The sequence below is a fragment of the Mus caroli genome, unplaced genomic scaffold, assembly GCF_978045245.1.
Source record: "Mus caroli unplaced genomic scaffold, Mus_caroli_1 scaffold_6, whole genome shotgun sequence".
Taxonomy (NCBI): Eukaryota; Metazoa; Chordata; class Mammalia; order Rodentia; family Muridae; genus Mus; species Mus caroli.
This window is the reverse complement of record NW_028227261.1, coordinates 126,213,623-126,239,655: the sequence shown is the minus strand read 5'-3', so window position 1 is coordinate 126,239,655 and position 26,033 is coordinate 126,213,623.

Sequence of the window (26,033 nt, the reverse complement as noted above, 5' to 3'; positions counted from 1 at the left end):
ATCCTATCAGATTAGATGCTGTGAATGTTTCACAGAGGAAAAAGAAAACCAAAAAAGGCTGGGAAATAATTCTCTGACCATTTCAAAGTATTCACTCCTCTTATTTTGAGACATTTTTATTTTATTTGCATTGTTTCCTGTCCTTTCCATTCTTTCACATCTCTTATTTTCTCTTCTCTCTTTTGGGTATTGAGCTCAGGCCTTTGCTTCTACTAGGTAAGGAATCTCTTATTGATCTACATACTCAATTTTATACTTTAATTTCATCTTGCTTAATAGCTTGCCTTTTAGAAAAATATTGTTTTGTTTACAAGAGAATAATATGCTATTTTGAGTAAAAAAGAGCTTGATAAGTATAAATCTTAAAAATGACTTGTGGAAATTTAAAAGAATCAGAAAAGTTCATATCCCAAGAAAGGTAAGGAGTTGCCTACTTGCTGAGAACTGATCCCAAGAGTGGAGTTCATTTAGGTAAAAATCACTGATGGCTTTCAAATACTAAGTTCATCCTATCCTGTGTATTGTCTGAAAGTTCACACTGATTAATTCCTTTTAATGTTTCTATAGTCATGGACCCTATTTTCTGACAGTATCATCATAAAAAATATGGAAAATCTGACTCAGAGATCCTTGGGGTATATAAGCCATGGTGATGTATTGGCATAGAAATATTTACTGATGTATCAAATTTACTGACTAGATTATTCAAATGTGATAGGAATGATTAAATAAAACTCAAAGAATATATAATGTTCTTAGTATATGCACAGAAACTTTATATTTGTTCATGATGAATATTCATATTTTGTGACATCAACAACAGTTCCATCTTTATTTCTAATAGTACAATACATTTATATAATAAATTGAACATGGAAAATACATGTAGAAATGGAAACTACACTTTGAAATAAGTTTTTTTTTAAATTAACCATGACATTCAATTATTTTATCACAATACTGTACTATATGAAAAAGCCTATTTTTATATAATTTCAGCATTTATAGTTGTAATAAGCTTATATGTCTTTGATTTAAGTGTGAAATATGCTACTTCACCATGAGTGGAACCAGAAATCCCAATTTTACTATGTAACATAGGTAGGTGATAGATTTTTATAAAATGCATAGCTAAATAAATGTCTGATTTTTAACAATTATAAGTTGGAAAGTTTTCAAATATAGTATTTTATTTCTTGTAACAGTTCTAAGAATGTACTAGTTTGTCAAATGAATAAAGACTCAGATTGTAATATGGTCCTTAAATTTTCCCAAGTAAAATTTCAACCATGGTGCTCATTGGAAATTAACTTGAAGCAACTAGCTACAGCAGTCCTTTCTTGATTAGCCAGGAGTGCAGAATCCTTGGTCACTATGATGGACATTGCATTTAAATATAAGAGTTCCTGAGGAAAGGCTTTTCTGACATTTTGTGTTTTCTCAGCCTTAAAATTAAGACCTTTTAAAAATTAAAACATAAAATTCAATACTACTAACAAAAACCAGAATATAACAGCTCAACTTGGAGGGAGAAGTCACATGCAAAAATTATAAAATTTTTAATAAATTCATTAAAGGCACTGATAATTGGGACATCTATGAGGAACCTATAATACTGTTCAGTAGGTAAATTTTCTGCTTACAAGTAAATGACTATCAGGTATATTCCGATGAGATACTATATAAATCTATAAATGTATAAAATCTATGGTGGACAAAGTAGTGCTCACAACTGCATAATTAATTTTTTTCAGCTTTCAAGGCCATAGGATTTTCTTCCCACATGAGCAAATTAAAGATACAATAGTTAGGATGTGTTGGAATTTTTAATTCACTGACAAATGTTGTTCAGAATAGGCAAAAACACATCTATTTTGACTGTAATTATGTCAAGCATTTTTAGCAGCCTATATACAATTCATAAAAGAAATGTAAAAAGAGAGATGCTTTATTCATTCAGCTGAAGGTTTAATTAGGAGCTCAATTCTATCAGACATTTAATAATGTTTTTGTCTCATTTATTTTTTTTAATGTCAAACAATGTCATGAAAATTATATATGATTGTGGCCAGTTATTTATGGAACTATGTCTTTCTTATATTCTTAATTACATCTTGCGTAGGAGTTAATATTATACTAAAGCTATAGTTTTTATTTGAATCTAGTATCAGATTTTCTCTCATGATTTAGATTCCTTTTTGGAGATTCTCATTTGTGGTGTTTTCTCTTTCCTGTCTCTTGGTCTCTAACACATTATTCTTTTGGTTACTTTAAAAGCATTTAGAAAGTAGGGAAAGAAATAAATTTTTGAATTCATAAGTTGAGGATTTTGATAAAATATATCAATATGGTAAATAAAAGCATGCCTGTCATTTTCTGTTTCCCAGTGAGTGGGCATGGTTCTTATCTAATTTGTCTCAGTCCTTTACTCTGTGATCTAGTATATCTATAGGATGAATTGGACCTACTAAGACCAAATGTACACTGAAGATAGCCAGAGGCCTCTTACAGTAACAACATACTGCTTTCTGTTGCATTCACTAATGCGCCTCCTATTCAAAAACAAGAATTGAAAATCATTTCTTTGTTGGCAAACATCAGAGACCTTGGTGATATAGTTTGAAAAGAGTAAGACTATATTCATTTTTCATATGGGAAGCATATTGATGTCTAGAAAAATTATGCTTATTAAAAGAAATAACTTGCTAAGATCTTTAAAAAGTTGCTTCTTCAAATCTGTAAAATAAATTTAATCTAACTTAAAACATCATAGTTTTTTTTAAAGTAATTGTGCCATATTACCTTAGAATGAAGATGAAACGATACTTCACAGAGTTGAAACCATGCCTAGCATTTTGATAAGGCAAACAACAAATAGATTCATAAGATTCTGTAACCAATAACTACTTGGTAAAAAATGTGTTGTAATCAATAAAATTATAGATGCATGCTCAATAGGTGGAAAAATAGAACCCTTAGTTCTGCTCATAAAATTCACTTTCCATATCACAATAGAAACAGAAAGATTAAATTAGAGATTAAATTAAAGATTAAATTAGATTTTAAATTAGAGTTCCAAATATAAAATATCTTAGATTTGGAGAAATCTTCCTGTAATATATGCAGTGAAGAACATTACTAGACATTACAAAACAATAGGCTTCTATCAATCAACAGCTATTTGAATGTGAATAGCTTTTAGGGAAACCTTGGATGTTCTTTTTCTTTCACTGACATTGATGCTAATTAAGTATCATAATTTAATAAAACCCCGAGACGATTGACATTTGTACAATTAGTCCTCATATGGCACATAGATTGGATGCTCAGAATCTGCATTTCAGACAAATCTCACCACTTTATGCACATGGAGCTCTGACACTGCTTGGGCTCCCATTATATTCCCAACCATAATGGCAAAAAATAAACGAATAAGACAGGTTTCAACACCAATTTTCCTTTACTCAGCTGAGGATCTGCTGAATAGAATAATGGAGATACCATTAACTCTGACAAGAAATGCCCAGAGTTCAGGATAGGATATAGTGAAAACAAAGGATTAATTTATAGTGTATCTTTCCTTGCATTTCTAATTTTTAATATAAATTTTGATTTATTCTGTATCAGATTCATGTCTTTGTTTGAATATGTTCCAATCTTCCCATCAATTATCTCACTGGAGAAAACATGTCCCCTCAACTTTTGATGTTTTCATTTTGAAGATATATTTTGGGGTATACAATCTATGAATAAAGATAATTTGCCGGGCATAGTGGTGCATGCCTTTAATCCCAGCACTTGGGATGCAGAGGCAGGCAAATTTTTGAGTTCGAGGCCAGCCTGGTCTACAGAGTGAGTTCCAGGACAGCCAGGACTACACAGAGAAACCCTGTCTCAAAAAAAAAAAAAACAAAAACAAAAACAAAAAACAAAACAAAACAACAACAACAACAAAAACCCACAAAAAAAGATAATTCATTTGTTGTTTGGCATATTAAAACATACTAACAGGATGTGATTACCTTAATTCCAGGGTACTATAGGAAAATAGTAAAAAAATATATGATATTTAAAATTTGAAAACTAAGGTATACACACCTACTGTACAGATACTAGAAATAGCAATAATTAGATAAGCCCTCATTGCAAACTCTTCTACAATAACACAATAATGAGTTTTTGGAATAACTTGTAGATATGCAATTAACACTTTTTTACTTGTAAAAGGGAAAAGAACAAGCTCAACTGTAACAGAATTTTTAAAAAGGGGAGTAAATTACACATAGTAATACCAAAGGTTTTACATTATATATGTGTGTATCTATGTGTATGTGTGAAGAAGGCCTATGTGTGTGTGTGTGTGTGTGTGTATGTGCATGTATATGTGTATGGTTGTGTCCATTTGTGTGGGTAAAGAAAAAGAGGTATATTATTTTTATACTTGAACATTTTGGAAATTAGTGATGATTGCTAAATATATTTTTCAGAAGGACTTAACCATTACCCAAAATTTTAACTGCTCTTAACGTCATAACTAAACAGTTAATGTAAAATTTAAAAATTAAATGGACCAATACTTCAACATTTGTAGTAGAATTTTTCACTAACTGAAAATTTAGGATGATGTAGATAGAATTACACATAAATTTTTAAAAAATGATAGAAAATCACACAACATGTACTCACTGATAAGTGGATATTAGCCCAAAATTTAGGATATCCAAGATATAAGATACAATTTGCTAAACACATGAAACTCAAGAAGAATGAAGACCAAAGTGTGGACACTGTGCCCCTTCTTAGAATTGGGAACAAAACACCCATGGAAGGAGTTACAGAGACAAAGTTTGGAGCTGTGATGAAAGGATGGACCATCTAAAGACTGCCATATCCAGGGATCCACCCCATAATCAGCTTCCAAACGCTGACACCATTGCATAAACTAGCAAGATTTTGCTGAAAGGACCCAGATATAGCTGTCTCTTGTGAGACTATGCCGGTACCTAGCAAACACAGAAGTGGATGCTCACAGTCAGCTATTGGATGGATCACAGGGCTCCCAATGGAGGAGCTAGAGAAAGTACCCAAGGAGCTAAAGGGATCTGCAACCCTATAGGTGGAACAACATTATGAACTAACCAGTACCCCGGAGCTCTTGACTCTAGCTGCATATGTATCAAAAGATGGCCTAGTTGGCCATCACTGGAAAGAGAGGCCCATTGGACACACAAACTTTATATGCTCTAGTACAGGGGAATACCAGGGCCAAAAAAATGGGAATGGGTGGGTAGGGAAGTGGGGGGGAGCGTATGGGGGACTTTTGTGATAGCATTGGAAATGTAATTGAGGAAAATATGTAATAAAAAATATTAAAAATTAAAAATTAAAAAAAAGAAAATCAGATAAATCCACACCCTTATTTCTGTTACATTACTTCAGTGCAATCAGGTATCAATGCAAACCAGGGAAGAAATGAGAAATGCAACAGAATTAAAATAAAATAAAATAAAATATCCCCCTCAAAAATGATAGAAAAAAACAACAAATTATGTTTACTAATACTACACAGGAAAAAAAAGATATTTAGCATATTAATTTGATTTAATAATATTGTATATATATATATATATATCTCAAATACAAGCTAAGTGATGCCATCATATTTGGATTCTAAAGTACTGAATATTTTGTATTTAATTCTGATTTAAGTGTGATTTTTAGAAATCAAATTTTATGTCTGACATTGTAAGAATTCATTTGTCACTTAACTGAATGCCTTCATTCAAAGCTGAAACGTATGAATCAGAAGTATGTGAGAATTTATATCAAATCAAACATACTTGCAAAAGTGAAACTACCTCTAATTCCCAAATCTTTTTAATACTCCCCAAATCAGCTCCCTTAGACTAAAACTGTGATTTCTAAAACCACCTGTCTCAGTGTGGATATGAGACTTCAACATAGTACAACACTTCGTTATGGATCTCAGATCACAGTTCACTAGAAGGACTTTACCATTCATATTATACAGTACAAATAATAATTCCAGTATCTTCAAAGATCAATCACTAGCATTGAGGGGCTCATAGATATCCTTCTATTTCTATCATATATTACTTATCAAAAATCACAATGAAAATGGCCATAGGCTTTATTTTCTACTTGTTTTTATCAAAATGTATCCCTTTCCACAATTTAGTATAGTCCTGCTTCTTATCAGAAAATCTTCTCATCAGATCCTAGAGATTGCTATGAATCACTGGATGGAAGACATTTTCTTTCCCCAATGTCTTGTTAAACTGATCACTGGTGTGTACTTTACACAGCTTGACAGGACCTACTTTCAAAAGTTCTTTCGTGTGGTTCATAGGCCTATAGTTCAGTTAATTTGGGACTTAGACTTAACATCACCTGACATAAGCCTGGGAAACAGCAAAATCATGTCTCAAAAACAAAACAATGTACATCAAACAACAAAACATTCTTTAAATAGAACGAATCCATTCTTGTGGATCTATCTCTTTTCCATGCTATTATTCCGTCATCAAAACCTGACTTTGCAGCTGGGAGGCGTGGCCTGCATCTGTAGCTCTGGTTCTTTGGAGGCTGACGTAGAAATATCAGGATTGCTCCATCACAGGAGTTTCCACTAGCCAAAGAAATTGCCTTATTTCTGTATTTGATTTTATTTTGTCTCTTAATCATATTGGAGCCAAAATATGTTTACGTTTTTTACTGGAATATACTGGAAGTTTTATTGTTTAAACCGGTAGCTGTGTATTATCTTAAGTAAAATTAGAACAGCAATAAGAAAAAATCATGGTTTTCAAAATTTTCATTCTTTAGTAAAGAAAAAAAAAAGCAAAATTAAATTAAGTGTTTCCGTTCCCCACTGCCTAAAGTCATATAGCACAAGTTTATTAGTAAAAGAACACGTAGTAGTCACAAGTTTCTGAGGATTAGGAATCCAGGTAGCATGCTGCAGCTGGGTTGCCCTACCTCGTCACTCATGAAATTTCAGCCAGATTATTATCTGGAGCTGCAGTCATGTCAGAGGTCAATGGGGAGGATTGATTTCCAAACTGACATTAGACCATCCCAGCTCCTCCCTTTTCCTCTGAGGGACTCTCCAAAGTTAGCAAGAATAGTCACAATACTAGTTGCTTTCTAGAGCAAGAGGAACAAGGCAGGGAGAAGGTAGAGGGAAGAGAGGGGATGCTGAGCCTCAACAGCAACAGAATAAAGATATTCTTGTGCAAGAAGGAAGATAAAAAATTAAGAACATAATGTTAAACTAATTATAAAAGTAGTATTGTTCACCTACTTTGAGGACTCATGTTTAACCTTACTCAAAGTAAGCCTGGGAAATAGCAAAATCATGTCTTGAAAGCAAAACAATGTACAACAAACAACAGAACATGCTTTAAATAATAAATGTTGTAAGTTGTTGGAGTCTTATATATGACAAAGTCCAGAATAGTGGATGTGGATGTTTGACAGGCAAAACATTCAATAAATTCATACGTTCAATAGAAGAAATTAAGTGATTTGGAAAGAATTCAATGAATACTTGACTGATGATGCCTTCTGATGATAAATAAATATTGAGAAAAATCAATTAATGCAATGCCAGAGATGGTGAAAGGATAGAAACATGTCTGGCCTCTGCAGTACAGTTGTGGAAGAAGAATATCTGAATTGCTGCCAAAAGGGGAAACCCACCTACTTCTGTTTCATGATTTACAGATGGCCAGAGAAAGAGATATAAAGAAAAAGTGTAAACACTCTGGGCTCAATCAGCATAGGCCTACTTGGACAGAAAGGAAAGCAGCAGCTGTGTAGGATGCACACAGGATGTCAGCCAGCTGCATGCTTCCCAGTGTCCTTAAGACTCAGATGCTGTTGCCTTTGGAAGCATCTCTGCCCCCCAGCAGGGCAGGATCTGCACTTTGCTTTGGAGCTTAGACCCTACCTCTGCCTGTACTCACCTCTGAATAAATAATACTCACATCATGCTGATTAATACATATTCAAAGATGATAAATATTTTAATAACTGGTCTATTGAACATGAGCTTTATTGAACTGCATATTTTTGATGACACATAGCACAAGATAGAACCAGACCAACAAAGCTAGCAGAAAGGCTAACAGCTAGAATCTAAGGGTGGGAAGTGGAGGTAAAAGCAAAGTGGCCAATTGATTTCAAAGCCCAAATCAATCAAACAGTGACATCAAAACTCCTAAATCAATTTATGCATCAGATTGAACTTCTTTGTAAACTATATTCATCACAAAACTGGCAGAGAGACAGAAAGAGAGAGACAGACAGACAGACAGAAAGAGAGAGAGAGAATATTGACTACTAAAGTCTACAATTCTAATTATTCCTCCTATCTTTTATAGAATATTAAACACACACACACACACACATTAGTAAAAGTTCACAGTCCAAACCACCAAAATTTCCTGATCAGAAAACATACACAAATATTACAGGATACTACTAGAATCATTTTCCACACAAAGACAAAGGACCTACAGCCATTGTAACTGAAAAGTAGGAAGTATTTGACTATATCAGACTGGTTTCCCATGTACCTAACACTGAAAATACATTTTGACAGTTACAAAAACAATGCAATTATCTTTGAGAATTAAAGATGACATAACTACATTTTGATTTTTACAATCATAATAAAATATCAAATCAATGCAGAGAGGGATTGCATCTTGATTTCCAAGTAGTTTAACCAAGTAGGTTTAACATGATTAGTCGCAATAATTTTTGCAAGAACCACCATCATTATTCATTATGCTGCTTTGGTATCATTTCGGCTTCTATAGTTGGGATAAGTGAGAATGATTATGAAACACAGCAGATTTTACTAGCAAGCAAAACTGCTCGGTCTGTTTTGCATAGTTCACATTAGCAAAGACTTTGATGTCTTATGCTGCTTTTTAGAATGGGCAGGAACTTCCTAGTGAACTCAGGAAAGGTGTAGGAGGGAGAATGCTCATACTTAGATTTAATAAACTTGGTGTTCCCTTAGAAAATATCTACTCATTCTTAGAACTAAGCTGAGCTTGCTTTGGCACATGATTTAATTTCTGACTCTGTTTTGACACATTCAGTTCCGAAAGGTTATCTTACAATCCATAAATACAATCAGATATTCCAAGGAGGTCCTGTTTCCCACAACTTAGAGGATAAATCACTGTCAGGTGTGTTTGTGTTTCTTTTCCTCACTAATGGATTTGAGCCACTACTTATCGTTAACCATGAGGAGTAATAATTAACTGATGCTCTAACACTGTGGTTACAGTAGTTTCACACTAGGCCTGTCTTCCTGTTCTCACACCATGGCTTTTCCCCTCTTGTTCAATTTCTTCAGCAAATGTCTGACAGATTCAGCAGCCTTGCACTGGTAAACAGTCAGCTATCTTTATGTAGCTCAACCAATTGAGTGTGACTGTACAGGTCTCAGTTCATGAGTTTCATTTTTTTTAAAAGTGAAAATCTAACTTATTGGGAAAGAACAGTATCCATCAAACAGTTCAGAAAGGTTACTAAAACAATCAGACATAGATGGGCTTTAATAGTATTCCCACGTATGTGGCTTATACTCAGTGCCTTTCTCCCAATGATATCTAGTCATCCGAAGACTATCGTCCCTATAACTGCTTTAAAAGTACACTACATACATCATGTTACTACACAAAGTGAATAGATTCTTCTCATTATAATTTATACAACTTATATTTTCTATTTTTATCCAACATAATCTCCTGTTTAAAGTCCACTCAGTTTGAGCACCATGATCTTTTGGCAAGTCCATCTTCATGGCAAGGAATGCAACCTAGTCTCTGCTTGGCAGAATGAATTTGGTACAGTTAGAACTCACCTGCCAAATTTTTGTTCTACACTCAGTGCTCTCATAATAATGCTGCCTAAATGCAGATGCCTCTCCCATACCTTGAAAACTGACATTATGTATCATAAAGCACAAATAAGAAGCTTTCTTTAGAGTATAGCTTGTCCTTTCAACATGTATATGTTAAAGACTTACCCCATCTTACCCCATAAGATGTATTTGGAACTGGGGCCTTTGTGACCTATTAGAGATGGATGAATTCACAACAACATATAGTTCAGGATAAGGCTGATTACTACATAAGAAGAGCAGTAAACTGAAGTTTCACCTTTCAACGATGTGAGGGCACAAAAAGATGAGTATTTATTTTTGAACAATGCATATTTTATTTATCCTTTGAAATTTTCAAATTTGTAAACAATGTGCTTTGAGCATATCTACCTTCTTACCCACCTTGAATTTCTTCTGGATCTGTGTGCTCAACTCCCTTTTACCCTATCAATTTTCATTTCATATCATATTTTTTATTTTAATTAGGTATTTTCTTCATTTACATTTCCAATGCTATCCCAAAAGTCCCCCATACCCTCCCACTCACTCTCCTACCCACCCACTCCCACTTCTTGGCCCTGGCGTTTCCCTGTACTGAGGCATATAAAGTTTGCAAGACCAAGGGGCCTCTCTTCCCAATGATGGCCTACTAGGCCATCTTCTGATACATATGCAGCTAGAGACACGAGCTCCGGGGGCGGGGGTGGGTGCCATATCATATTTTTTTTAAAATCACACACACACACACACACACACACATGGGGGGGCAGAGAGAGAGAGAGAGAGAGAGAGAGAGAGAGAGAGAGAGAGAGAGAGAGAGAGAGAGAGAACAATTAGTATTGCCCAAATATGGATAGGTGTGGCGCCATCCATTGAAGTATGGCCAACATGGGGACCTAGGAGAAATCTGACACTCTCTTTGCCTAGCAGCTGAAATAAAGAATAATTGCAAGTAACCAAATGCTTTCTAAGGTAGCCATCTTTAATCCAAAACAAATACCTTCTCCAAGACCTATACCAGTTGGTACCTTATTTATGGAATTCCCAGTCACCAGAACCAGGAGAAATCAGGGCTCATGATCAAGCCACTTGTTCCATGAAACTTTGCTCCAGTAGCTCAAGTGAACTTAGAGTTACATCACCTCTTCACAAATTAACTAATTCAGGAATAAAAATTATTTGCACCCAATTTCCCTTATTTTTGAATTCTAAAACAATTTCATTAGATTAATCCATGCCAATTATGTTAATTTGTCTCTCATTTTGTTTGATTCTTGCTTTTTAATGTAATATTCACTTTTTGGTTTTCCTGATGGCTTCTTAGGAAGACTTCATAATGAATGATTTAATTATTGCAATTTCTAGAGAAGCCAGTAAATAGCATTAAGCCAATAGACAGTTTATATGAAATGCAAATGTTCAGAAGAATCATGAAAGGTAAGCTTAGTATATTTACTAATTTGATTAGGAAAGTTATTTTAATTCTTGAAAATTCAGAAATTAACATCTAGATGTTCAACTAGCCTTTGAGATACTCTTATAGTATGTTTAGCTTAAAATCAAAGAATGTTTAAAATTTGAGCTGATTACTAAATAAACTAAAAATATTCAAAATTCACATTTCTTGTCATTATTTCTAATAGCGTATATCAGTCTTAAAATAAAACTGGATTACTGTCTCAGTATGAGAAGAATATGTTCACAAAATATTGAACAGCTACTGAAATCTTAGTTCTCTGATGCAGTGAGGTGAAGTTTGTAGTTCATGAAGAGATTTACATCACTGCCAGGAAGGTCTCAAAACCCAAAATGAGAGAAGGGAGAAATCAGCTTTCCTTGATCTCACAAATAAGCATTAGAGAAACACGGAATGCTAAACACTCGGGGTCTTCTCAATGAAGGAAATACAATACCTACTTTCCATCCAGAAACCCGGAAGATAATATTGTTAATAACACAGTGACCTGTGCTATCTGTAGAGACAGACCTCACCAAATTCCTCCAGAATGTTGATCCTAGACTCTCCCTTCTCTATACCTTTATCTTTAGCTCTCAGTTAATACAACCAATCCTTATGGGAGATGTCACATGTAATTTATAGCCAGCTGAACTCTACTTCTATGCCTGTAAGGTATAGAATCCATCCTTATGGAACAATTCACATGTACTTTACAAAAGAGTTTCTATGTAGTTATATCTCAATCTCTATTACACACCTGAAACTGGAACAAGTGTCACCTAGAAACTTTCCCCTAGAATTGTACTGTATTTAAATATGCTCACAATAAAGCACCTGGCTTTATCAGACTCTCTAGAAGTTTGATACAACCCCACTAAGTGGGATGGAACTCCACTTTATCTCTCATTTTCACCTCACATATTTTTGTTCATTTCCTCACCAAATTCCTTCAGAATGTTGATCCTAGACTCTCCCTTCTCTAGACCTTTATTTTTAGCTCGATAAAGATGCTCATGCTACCTGCAGAGACAGCATCCCTGCAATCCCCAAACTCCTATCCACAGAAACACTATAGTCCTGATAAACCTCCCCAGAACTCGTGTCTCTAGCTGCATATGTAGCAGAAGATGGCCTAGTTGGCCATCATTGAGAAGAGAGGCCCCTTGGGGTCAGGCAGTGGTGGCACAGGCCTTTAATCCCAGCACTTGGGGGGCAGAGGCAGGCGGATTCCTGAGTTCGAGGCTAGCCTGGTCTAAAAGTGAGTTCCAGGACAGCCAGGGCTACACAAAGAAACCCTGTCTGAAAGAGAGAGAGAGAGAGAGAGAGAGAGAGAGAGAGAGAGAGAGAGAGAGAGAGAGAGAGAGAGAGAGAGAGAGAGAGAGAGAGAGAGAGATCCCTTGGTCTAGCAAACTTTTTATGCCCCAGTACAGGGTAACGCCAAGAAGTGGGAGGGAGTGGGTAGGAGAGCAGGCGAGGGTAGGGTATAGGGAACTTTTGGGATAGCATTTGAAATGTAAATGAAGAAAATATCTAATAATTTTTAAAAAAAGTCGCAAAGCTCTCCAAAGAAGGGTTATGGCTGTGTGTAAATGACTTGGCTTTCTAACTTATTGATGAGAACAAGCAAAAGAGCCTGGATATTTACGATGCCTCCAAAGAGGCAGTTCTGAGATTGTCCTTCCTGGAGGCCAGAATAACAAAAGAGGGCTGTGTTTCCTTGCTGCCTGTAACTTATTTCTAGTATGTAGAAACTATAAGTGAGGACTTGCCCAAAACTGGGAGAAGACATATGGATAACTTTTGGGTATGTCAAGTAGAATGACCACCTCCATTTACCTTATTCTAGTTTTTGTTTTAATTCGATATTTTCTTTATTTAGATTTCAAATATTATCCCCTTTCCTGACTTCCAACCCAGGAAACCCACTATTCCATCCCCTCTCTCCCTGCTTCTCTGAGGGTGTTCCCCCACTCACCCACTCTGGCCTCCCTGCTCTGGCATTTCCCTACACTGGGGCGTTGAGTCTTCCCAGGATCAAGGCCTCTCCTCCCACTGATGCCCTAAAAGGCCATCCTGTGCTACATATGGAGCTGGAGCCATGGGTCTCTCTGTGTGTACTCTTTGGTTGTGGTTTAGTCCCTGGGAGCTCTGAGGGGTCTGGTTGGTTGATATTGTTCTTCTTCCTCTAGGATTGCAAACCACTTCAGCTCCTTGGGTCCTTTCTCTAGCTCCTCCATTGGGGACCCTGTGCTCAGTCCAATGGTTGGCTGAGAGTCTCCACCTCTGTATTTGTCAGGCACTGGAAGAAACTCTCAGGAGATAGTTATATCAGGCTCCTGTCAGCAAGCACTTGTTGGCATCCACAGTAGTGCCAGGGTTTGGTCACTGTATATGGGATGGATCCCCAGGTGTAGCAGTCTCTGAATGGCCTTTCCTTCTGTCTCTGCTCTACACTTTGTCTCCATATTTGCTCCTATGAGTATTTTCTTCCCTATTCTACAAAGTACTGAAGCATCCAGACTTTGTTCTTCCTTCTTCTTGACCTTAATGTGGTCTATGAATTGTATCTTGGGTATTCCGAGCGTTTGGGCTAATATCCACTTATTAGTGAAGGCATAACATATGTGTTACCTCATTCAGGATATTTTCTAGTTCCAGCCACTTGCCTAAGAATTTCATTAAGCCATTGTTTTTAATAGTTGAGTAATACTCCATTGTATAAATGTACCACATTTTCTGTATCCATTCTTCTGTTGAAGGGTATCTGGGTTCTTTCAGTTTCTGCCTACTATAAATAAGACTACTATGAACATAGTGGAGCATGTGTCCTTGTTTTATGTTGGAGCATCTTTTGGGTATATGCCTAGATGTGGTATAGCTAGGTCCTCAGGTAATACTATGTCCAGTTTTCTGAGGAACAACCAGACTGTTTTCCAAAGTGGTTGTACCAGGTTGCAATCCCATCAACAACAGAGGTGTGTTCCTCCTTTCTCAACATCCTTGCCAGCATCTGCTCTCCCCTGAATTTTTGATTTTAGCCATTCTGACTGGTGTGAGGTGGTATCTCAGCATTGTTTTGATTTGTATTTTCCGGATGACAAAAGATGTTGAACATTTTTTAGGTGCTTCTCAGCCATTCTGTATTCCTTAGTTGAGAATTCTTTGTTTAGCTCTGTATCCCATTTTTAATAGGGTTATTTGATTCTGGAGTCTAAGTTCTTGAGTTCTTTTGATATATTGGATATTAGCCCTCTATCAGATGTAGGATTGGTAAAGATCCTTTCCCAATCTGTTGGTTGCCATTTTGTCTTATTGACAGTGTCCTTTGCCTTATAGAAGCTTTGCAAATTCATGACAACCCATGATGATTTATTTGTCTATTGATGATCTTAGAGCACAAGCAATTTGCATTCTGTTCAGGAAAATTTCCCCTGTGGAGTAGCAGGTGCTTGGTACCTTATTTCCTGGGACATGCTAACAAGAGCACTGCCTTTTTCTTTTCTATTCTGGACACTCATTTATTTCTAAAGTTCACCATCCATGGTTCATAAATAGTTCAACTTTGTGCAATGAGAATCCAGAGGCCACTTAACTCAGGGTACATTTTGTATGACTGTGAACATCCAGCAACCTAACTATTGAGCTCAGTTACAACTGAAGCAAAAGAAATGGCCTCCCTTGAACTTTTGGAGGTCCCACATTTACCATATCATGTTATTCAACAATATGGAAGCTGTTCTTGGATAAGCAAAGTGGCACTTTTGACATGAAGCACATATTAGGAGAGTTTGTTTCATAAGAAATAAAATTGCTATGCACCCCATTTTCTGACCAGGACCATGCTGACATAGCTTTCACAAAGCCTGGATATTTACTATCGCTCTATACTATTACAAATCAAAGGATATTTCCTCTGACAACCTCCTGAAAAATATTGCTATGAACTAGGCCTGCTGACATCATTGGAAAATCTGGTTATTTTGTGTGATGTTTGTACATCCAGTCACACAGACTCAGAAGGTAACAACATGACTACTTTCTAGTCTTCCAGAAGACTAACATGCTGTAAAGGCTGCCCTTCTTTCACGGCCTTTGCTACATGGCTTCCTTTACTCTACACTCATCTTGAATGAGGAGCACACAGAAGTACTTCTCTCACCTCATACTTACCTCATCTTTTAGAAGTAATAACATGTAGTGGATCGAGTGATTAAAAGTTCCTGAGAACCCAACAAGAGCTCTGTCTTCTTCCTTTCTGGCTTGCATTGCATACTCCCTTCTAAATATCACCATAATTTCCAAAGTTCCTGAGATGAGAACCCACAAGCCACTTCACAGCTTATTTATTCAACTAACTATGTAACCCTGAAAAATATGAACTATTATTTCTTTTCTTATAACAAACTAAATCTTCATCAACAGTTGTCTTGGGAAAAGAGGTAACACGTATAACTGACATCATTCTGTTTTGATTGGCAAACACTTTGGAGGTGGACTCATTTAGGAAATTTATAAATGTGAAAGGGAACAGCTAGGCCTACTTGACTGCACTCGGTCTTCTTACTCCTCCATAGGGGAACAAAAGCTACTTAAAAATTGTCAGTTTTGCCATCTTCTAAGACTGTACTACCTATTCTGTGACCTCTGACCGGAAGGTCTGGATTAGTCTGGCTGTTGTTGCTGTATTTATCAGCCAAGTCCTAAAGCTGAGCAACTGTCTACACTCAAACAGATGTTTGTTGTTCGTTCACTGTATCTTTGTACTGTTTCCTACTGTTTCAATATCCAACAATTGGAAGTAGTACACTGAGGTTCTTCTCAGAAATTCCCCAGAGCTGTAATAAAATAAGCAAAACAATCATCTTTCTCATGAGTTAAAATTACTTTTGCCATAAATAAAAGATAAAGGAAAATTAACAAGTAATTCTGAAGAGAGAAATTCTGTTTTGCCTTCATGATAATCAAAATCCTTATAAAGTATGAGGATCTAAAAGTAACACAACCCAATAAATAATGCAGACCAATAAAGTTTGCATCTAATATGAAGACACAGTTCTTTTGTGTTTCTTTTCTTTTCTTTTTTCAAAATATCTTTTTAAAACTTGATTTGGTCTTATATAACCATAACTCCAAAGTGCTAAACAATCTAGCGTCAGAACTACATAATAAAATTATTAAGCAGGATTTCCTTAAATGTTTGTACCACAGCCTGTTTTGCTTTGAGCCAGCATGTGAAAGATTTGTGATTAGGTCTCAAAGCACAAAAATACCAATTAATTATGATGATTAGCTACAACTTCATTAGTGGTCTATAAATAAACCATGCAAAGAGTTGTGTAGTTGGGCTGCTGGAAAAAAAAAAAAAAAAAAGAAAAACATGATATTCTTCCAGAGAGCTGTACAACAACTTAATTAATTCTAAATGCTCTGGAACTTATCACATAGTGTATATTGAAATATTGAAGCATATATATATATATATATATATATATATATATATATATATATAGGCATTTCTCAGGCTATTTCATTGTTTCTTATGTTACCTGGTACTAAACTGCTTTCTAGAATCAAGATGAGTTTGTTAAGTAACTGATATCCAGCTCAGGGAAAGGCCCCCAGGCCTGACACTATTATTGATGATGCTATGGTATGCTTACAAACAGGGGCCTATCATGACTGCCCTGTGAAAGGCCCAACAAGCATTTGAAAAAGTCAGATGCAGATATTTATACCCAGCCAATGGACAGAAACTGGTGATCCCTACCATTGAATAAGGGGAAGGCTGGAAGAAGCTGAAGAGAAGGGCGACCCTATAGGAGGACCATCAGTCTCAATTAACCTGGACCCCTGAGATCTCTCAAACACTGGACCACCAACCAGGCAGCATACACCAGCTGATGATGCCCCAAACACATATATAGCAGAGGACTGCTGGGTCTGGGTTCAGTCAGGGAAGATGCACCTAACCCTCAAATGACTGGAGGACCCAGGGAGTTTAGAGATCTGGTGGGGTGGGTGGTGCATGGTGGGTGGGGACATCCTCTTGGAGACTGGTTGTGGGGAGGGCAGGAGGTATAGTATGTGGAACAGTCAGAGGGTAGACCAGGAGGGAGATAAAGTCTGTACTGTAAAAATAAATAAAGAATATTAAAAAAAAAAGATACCACTATATATTATTAAAAGTAAAAATGTTAGTTTGAATGTTCATTTCCTGTTTCTATGGTGTTTTCAGATGATAACTTATTACTCATTGATGTTTAACTTCTGTGTTCCTGAAATGCTTTGTGAACACGTTCTTCTCCTAGAGACTCCCTTCCAGACATCAGTGTATTTTCCTCACTTATTTGAGTGTTCTTTTCAACATTTCTATTTTTACACACATTTGAGTGTTGATTGTAAGTAACCCTTCTGAATCAAGTGGCCTCCATTCATTCTTTCATGCCTTGAGTCCTCCCACTCCAAGCAGCATTTCTGAATCCAGGAAATTGGCCTGTATGAAGTGCACAAAGGGGTTTCTGTGACCTTCAGTTTCCAGTTGAGCTCAGCTAACGGGGAGCCTTGGTAGGAGATCTGAGGGCTAGAGAGGAACCTGTTTCCCTGGCTCCTTTTTGCAGGTTGATTGTGTGCTTCTGCTGAAGGTCACAAATTCTTGCTAGGTGATTCTTGTCACACATGTCTCAAAAGCTTTTAATCCTTTCAGATCTAAAGTGATAGCCAGTTACTATTTCCAAACTAGCCCTGCCTACTTCATTATATCTTTTGATTTCTATATACCTGAATTCAACTTTTGCAGAAATTCCTTTATTAATCATCTCACATTATATAAGCTGAATATAGATTTTATACTGAGCTTAAGTGACATCTTCTTGTAAACTGTTTAAACAGTCCCAAAATAGGATGAAATAGGAGTGGGATTGATATAACTTTGATTGTAAAACCTGAAAATACAGTTGAAATTGGCTCAAATACTTGGACTTTTCTAGCCTCCGAATCGGTGTAGCAAATGCAAAAACACAAGCAGAAAAAAATAACTTTTCACTCCTAGTTATGTTCTAAATTTTATTACAGCTGTACTGTATCATCAAACGTGCTTCTACATATTGTACCCTAAGAGTGGGTGTATATCAGCCAGGGTCCAACAAAAGAAAAATTCAAACCCAGTATTGTAGCTAAAATCATTCATGTAATCTATTTACATGGTATTTTATAAACGACATGAGTCTTTACTAGAAATAGGTATTAAAGATTTAAAATGTCAAAAAGAAAATTTATGTTGATGTGGAGGGACTACACAGACTTGAAGGAGGGGATCAGGCCTCAGAGATGCAGTGCTCCACCTAAGCTGGGATATGTGAAAGGAGGGTCCAGACCTCTGAAGAGTGATGCTATTCATTAGAGCCACCTGGCTGGAGTGCTTTCTAAGGTTTTCTGCAAATACTGACAGACTATACACTCATCATACATTCTATTAAAGTCAACTATGTGGACCAGAACAAAGTGCTGCCAAGAAGTAAACAGGAAGTCAACCTCAAAGAATCAGATAAAGTAAATCTCTTCCAGCATCCTTCTTACAGTTGTCTCTAGTTTCTTTTCTTTTCTTTCTACTATTCAAAACCAAAAACAGGGCAGATAAGTGTTTCAGATTTAACTTTACAGAAAAGTGTTCAGAAGAAAGACTTTAAACTGAGTGGCAAAATTCAATGATTGTCACAAAAGAATATCTGAAAGTTCAACTATTGATTAGAGACATAGTTATAGTATTTCTACTGCCCACCAAACTCTGGAAAGGTAGACCATCTTAAATTTAGCTCTGTTTCTGATAGAAAAGTTAACATGGAAAGGACACAACTGTAATATAAGTGGAGATGTACATAATAAAATTGGCAACATAAAGCTTAAGTGTGCTATTAAATGGATGGGGTGAGGCTCAGGAACCTCTACCCGTAGCTGAGATGCTACGAGCAGTTTATTGCTTCTGACAAAGGAAAGAAGAGTAAGTTTTATTTGAGGGTATAGCTCCTGGTAGTTAGACCAAGAGACATCTCCACACTCCAGAGTACATTGGCAGCATAAATTGGACTAATGAAGTATTCATATGAAATTTTAAAAGGTGAACATAAATTTGGAAAGGGATAAATGATAAAAGTGAATTTAAATGGAATCAGAGAAGATTATGTACATACATAAATTCTCAAAGAACTAATAAAAATACAATACATATATTTTTTTAAAAAGTGACATTTACTTTAGCAATATAGGCTCATGGAGACTATGCTGGTGAAGGTAATATGGAGAATGGAATTGAATCATAAAATGGTTCAAATGACACTATAATCAGCAGGACCTACTGAGAGTATAATATCATTAATTCAAGGGGTATCAAAGTTTAGAAGAAAAAAAAGAGACTTGATTGTCAAGAATTAGCATTTAGCCTAATTGTAGAAATACAAAGGTTGTAACACAGTAGCCAACCTACCTAGTCCCCTGAATATTAGTGTATTAAACACCATTATCACCATGCAAATTTAAACAGACCTTACTTGTATTTCCTCAGAATTCAAAATAATGGTAGCCATGGGTAGAAGAACCCTGGTAAGTTGGGTAATTTCCAAGAACAGAGAAAAAAGTACAGGGATTTGGCACTCCAACCTAGAAACCCTGTGATAGACTTTAATCTCAAGACAAGTTTTTGATAGGTAGACCCCAAAATATACTCATCAGAAATTGTCATTTTGGTATCTAAGATTTCATAGAAGATATTTACCATGAATTCTTGGAATTCATTTTCTAATCCAACACAATAAGCACCCTTCTTTGCTGTGAGTCTCTGAATTGGTCTCATTCTACCATTTGCTTCTATGAAAGAATTGCTAAGTAGCACTCCAGCAGTCCACGAGTTGACATTATCTTTCTACAAAGGAGCTTCTACATTTACAAAGGCAAGAGTAAAGAACGATAATGTTTAAATGAGAGACATAGAATTCCACTTCTAGGTGTTAGTTTGGGGATTTAGGTATGAAAGAAATAGCCCTATGTTTTGACTAAGATAAAAAATCATGAGGGATGTCATATGACTTGGTATCTTAATATACTCTTCTGTAATGTACAGAAGTCTCAAGCAACCAACTGATATTACACAATTGCCTTAAGTCATTATTGGAAAGAAATGCATGAGAATCACGACTGTCTTAAATAAGGCATTCAGTAGTATACGAGACATTGTCTGAGAAAAAAAATAGGGCTTCTCTAGTAAAACAAGGTAGTTTAGAATGTTAACAACTGACATGATAATTTAATGGTTTAAATTCACGAGTTCAAGTTTAGATCTTTGGGAAAATCATGTTGACTAACTAGTAAGGAGAATCCTGTGACTATACTAATAGACTCACCAATCCTAATATATAACCTCTACCTTTTTCATCACGAGCCTGTTTGTTTCATTATGTGAGTGCTTAGGTTTTTCTGGAATGGAGGAGGGAAATCAGCTTCTCTTCTTCACCTAACCATTGTTAGCCTGATATTATGGGAATATGAAGCCTACAAAATGAATATTCTTTAAACCCCGAGCCTACAAATATTTACTCATTAATTCCTCAGTTCTGGTTTTGTTTGTTTGTTTATTTATTTCAATATATAAGCATGCTGACTCTGTTTACCATAAAACGATTGTTACTTAAGATAGTGTGAAACTACTTTCAAGCTCTACACGCACAAATATCGACGGCATTAGTTTTCTCCATGAGTACTACAAGTCTTCTAGTAAGTTTTAAAGGATTACAATGCCCAATAAGGGAAGTAGGTGAGGATGTGCTTGGTGTCTATACCAAAGCATCTCCACAAAGTGCCTTCCTTTCCATTCCAAAAGGATTTCTTACCATGCTAAGCGACTATAGCTGCCTTTGGGAAAAGGTATAAGGAAGATTTTCAGTATGTTCTTCAGTAACAATGAGATAGCAGTGGGAATTTGTTTTGTGTGCCCATAAACTATTTCCTTACCAGTACTCTAATTTTTATATGGGACAAAAATCACTGAATTCACCTCTCTATTCCAAAGAATTTTCTTTCTTTTTTTTTTTTTTTTTTTTTTGCCAGTTCAGTCCCTGAAGCAACATCCAAAGATAAGAGACTCTTTTATCTTGATCCTAAAAACTCCCTGGATTTTATTCAGTGTAATGATCCTAGAATTCAAGGATTTTAGCTTGTCATTCTTTTTCTTTAGGCTGCCCATTGATGTTGAGAACAGCTGCCCTTTTTCTAAGTCCATAAATTCCTCATGTAAATCATACTGTTCTCTTATGGGAACAACTCAGTTCCCAAAATCCATCCCTGCAAAGGGGCACTTGATGCCAGGTGACCACAGGCAGTGATTTGATTAGATTTTTGCACTGCTTCTGAATTCCAGTCTTGGCATGTATAGAAGATTTTGACTAGTTCCTGCCCTACTATGCCAAATAAACCTGTGGCAGTTTCTGCATTCCCTTCTTGGTCTTAGATGCCATCCATTCCCTAGTAACTTTTCCCCCAGTTAGAGATCATAGAGATGAGCAGCTGCTGCAGTGCTAAATAATAAAGAGAAAAATTAAATTCCAGAAGTAAGGTTGAGTACCTCACAGAATTAGATGTCAGAATGGAGTACCTAGTAAGAAAATGGGCCAAAAAACAAAAGAAGATTTGGAGTGTAAATTCTAGCCAAGGCCATGTTGAGGCAACACTTTTCCTGTGAGCCCTGCAGGCAATGCCAAGGCCAATCCCATTGCACAGCTCTGTACTAGATACTGCTGCTGGTGCACTCAACAGAAGCTTTGCAGTCGATCCAAATGACACATGTCCAAAAACATATCACTGTTAAGAATGAGGGCAAATGCGTATTCAACAGAAAAGAAATCAAAGGGTATCTGTGCTCATGAGGGGACTCAAGAAAGAGTCATACAATTAAGTGATTTTCAAGGTAGAGACTAGAATAATCACTTTAAAATATCAGAATATTTCTTAGTTTTATTGACTTCCTTAGTCACCATGGACCCTGAAGATCAAATAAAATCTCCATCATAAAACTCCTCAATCAACACCAACCATAGTATCTACTTTATAGTTAGTGAACTTTTGGTAATATTGAGGTAAGAACAACATAAAAGCCACTACAACGTCCCAGAAACAAATGAACACACACACACACACACACACACATGCACACACACACGCACACATCACAAAACAAAGGAAAGGGAACTGGGTCAAGTGTATGGGAATACACTTATGGTACAAGTGCTTAAAAATTTGGCCTGGGATAATGATGACTTTGAAGGCAAAGTTATGCAGTTTGGGTTGGTTAGTGTCTTCTTTACTACTCTATCCATTGGTATGTTTTTCACTTCCCAGTAGGTGGATAAACAACCACAAGCAAATGGGCACCACTAATTGGACTCAGTGGACTATAAAATAAATAAGTAAATAACTAAATAAAAGGCGGGCAAGGTGGAGCATTTGTGCTATTGTTGCTGGATTGGATTCAATTAAGTCCCTCCCTTACTTCCCATACTAAACAAGCTATAGCTTCGTAATTGCAAGATGCTTCTATGAACAAATTCACTTGTTTTCAGAAAGAAGTCTTTTTTTGGAAGTAGTTAATTGGTTGTGAATAAATTTGGCTAAGCACATTTAATGGGAACATAGCAAATAATATACTTGATGATGAAGTATTCGAGGCACTTCTGTTACACCAGAAACACGAGTGTGTTAATATGGGTACAGGACTTGCTAAGTAATGTAATGCTCAGTGTACTACATACCAGGGATGTGGCAGCTATAGGGAAAATACTCTCAGAGGAAATATCATTGTCCTTCTAAAAATGTTAAAATATTGGAAAAAGCAAAATTTAAAATTTAGGCTTCAGAATGATTGAGTAGAAATCAAGAAATATTAACAAAACCGCCTTTCCTGTTTGTATACTCAAGTTATCACCACTACATATTTCATGAAAAATTCATAATAGAAATTATAGAGGAGCTCAAGGTACAAACACTGCCCACTGTGGTATCACAGCTCTAGGAGTCCTGTGAATTCATAAGCAGATAAGAACATCCAAAATCTAAGTTAAAGAAAATATATGTCATTGAAGATATAAATTATATGAGCAATCTTTTTTGGGGGGTGGAATATTTGTTATATTAATTAGCTGTTAATTTACTGAGTAAATTAACTATAGGTGATTCCAATTCAAATCCTCAAGATTTAAAATTGTGCCTTAAGTTTTCTCTTCAAGTTATTTCTTGGTTACTCCTTTGCTTATTTTTTCTTAAAATACCTTATTGAAAATGAAATTTTTGACTGTGGGTAACCCCATCCCTCCACTTGATGCCTTGTCTTTCTACTGGAGGTAGACTCGACAAGTTCTCTCTTCCCACTGTAGGGCATTGCATCTAAGGTCCCTTTGAGTCCTGAGAGTCTCTCACCTCCCAGGTATCTGGTACATTTTAGAGGGTCTACCTACATCCTACCTCAAGAATTTGCCTGTTTCCATTCTTTTAGCTGACCCTCAGGGCTTCAGTCCTGCCCCCCCTCTTACCCTTCCTGTCTCCTTTCCCACCCACGTCCTTTTCTCCTTTCCCCATACTGTGATTGTTTTCTTCTCCCTCCCAAGTGAGATTGAGGTATTCACACTTAGATCCTTCTGCTTGTGAGCTTTCTTGAGTTCTATGGATTGTATCCTGGGAATTCTGTACATATTTTGGCTAATATCCACTTATTAGTAGTACATACCATGCATATTATTTTGTGTCTGAGTTACCTCACTCAGTATGATATTTTCTAGTTCAATACATTTGCCTGCAAAACTCATGATGTCCTCATTCTTAATAGCTGAGTAGTATTCCATTGTGTAAAAGAACCACATTTTCTGTATCCATGCTTCTGTTGTGGAACATCTGGCTCATTTCCAGCTTTTGGCTACCACAAATAAGATTACTATAAACATAGTGGGACATGTGCCCCTATGGCATGGTGGGGGATCTTTTGGGTATATGCCCAAGAGGGTTGTAGCTGTGTCTTCAGGTAGATCTATTTCCAATTGTCTGAGCAACATCCACATTGATTCAGAGTGGCTGTACTAGTTTGCAATCCCACCAGCAATGGAGGAGTGTTCCTTTTTCTCCATACCCTTGCCATCATGTGTTGTCACCTGAATTTTTGATCTTAGCCATTCTGACTGGTATAAGGTAGAATCTCAAGGTCATTTTAATTTGCATCCCATGGTCAAAAACGTCGACCCAGAATTGTTCCTGAATGAAATAACTGCAAAAACAAAAATGGCAAAAAGCCTGAAGAAAGGAGGTCCAGTGACAGGTTCAAATTTAGATTCAGCTCAGGGGGAGACCTCAAGGCATGAAATTATTACTTAGGCTATGGTATGCTTATAAACATGGGCCTGTCATAATTGCCCTCTGAAAGGCACAACAAGCAGTTGAAAGAGTCAGATACAGATATTTACACCCAACCAATGAACAGAAGCTGGTGACCCCTGTGGTTAAAGTCTGGAAAAGCTGAAAGAAGCTGAGGAGAATCAGCAGTATCAACTAACCTGGACCCCCAGGATCTCTCAGACACTGAGCCACCAACAAGGCAACATACACAGCTGATATAAGGTCCCCAAAAGATATATAGCAGAGGACAGCTGGGTTTGGACTCAGTCAGAGAGGAATCATGTAACACTGGAGAGACTTGGGGCCCCAGGGAGTTGAGATGTCTGGTGGGTTAGGGGGTAGTGTGCAACATCATCTTTGAGACTGGGGTAGGAGGTGTGGGATGTGGGACAGTTGGAGGGTGAACCAGAAGGGGGATAAAGTCTGAACTGTAAAAAATAGATTAAAGAATAGATAGAAGAGAGAGAGAGAGAGAGAGAGAGAGAGAGAGAGAGAGAGAGAGAGAGAGAGAGAGAGAGAGAGAGAGAGAGAAGAAAGAAAGAAAGAAAGAAAGAAAGAAAGAAAGAAAGAAAGAAAGAAAGAAAGAAAGAAAGAAAGAAAGAAAGAAAAGAAAAGAAAAATTTTGATAATATATTTTAATCATGATTTTGTCTTGCCCAACTCCTCAGAGGCCATCATCACCTCCCGGCTCACTCACAGAAGCTTGTTTTGTCTCCCTACCTTTGGAAAACAAAAAAACAGACAGACAAACAGAATACTAAAAGAAAATTAAAACATAGAAAAAAGACAAGAAATACAAACACATACATACACAGAGAGAAAGAGAGAGAGGGGTTTACAAATAAAACCTATAAAAATACAAAATTAGAAACCAAAATATATAAGCAAAGAACAGTAAGACAAAAAAAATGCTCAAGTAAAGAAATATGAGAAAAAAAATGTCCACATCTGTAGGGGAAGTGGGTCTTTCCACCAGACAAAACAGATAAGTTTGAGTGAGAGTCTCTGAAATTTAAGATCAGCAGGAGCTGAGCCATTCCTTATCCATTTCTGTATCTGTCCTGGAATATATAATCACAACATCCCACTGAAAGGTCTATAGCAGTCAGTCATATAAGGAAACACCTTCCCCATGCAAATAAAACCTTACTAACATCCCAAACTGAGTCAGTCGGAAACATATACCCCTAGTTCTCACCACAAGCCTCAATGCTTATATAAATCCCT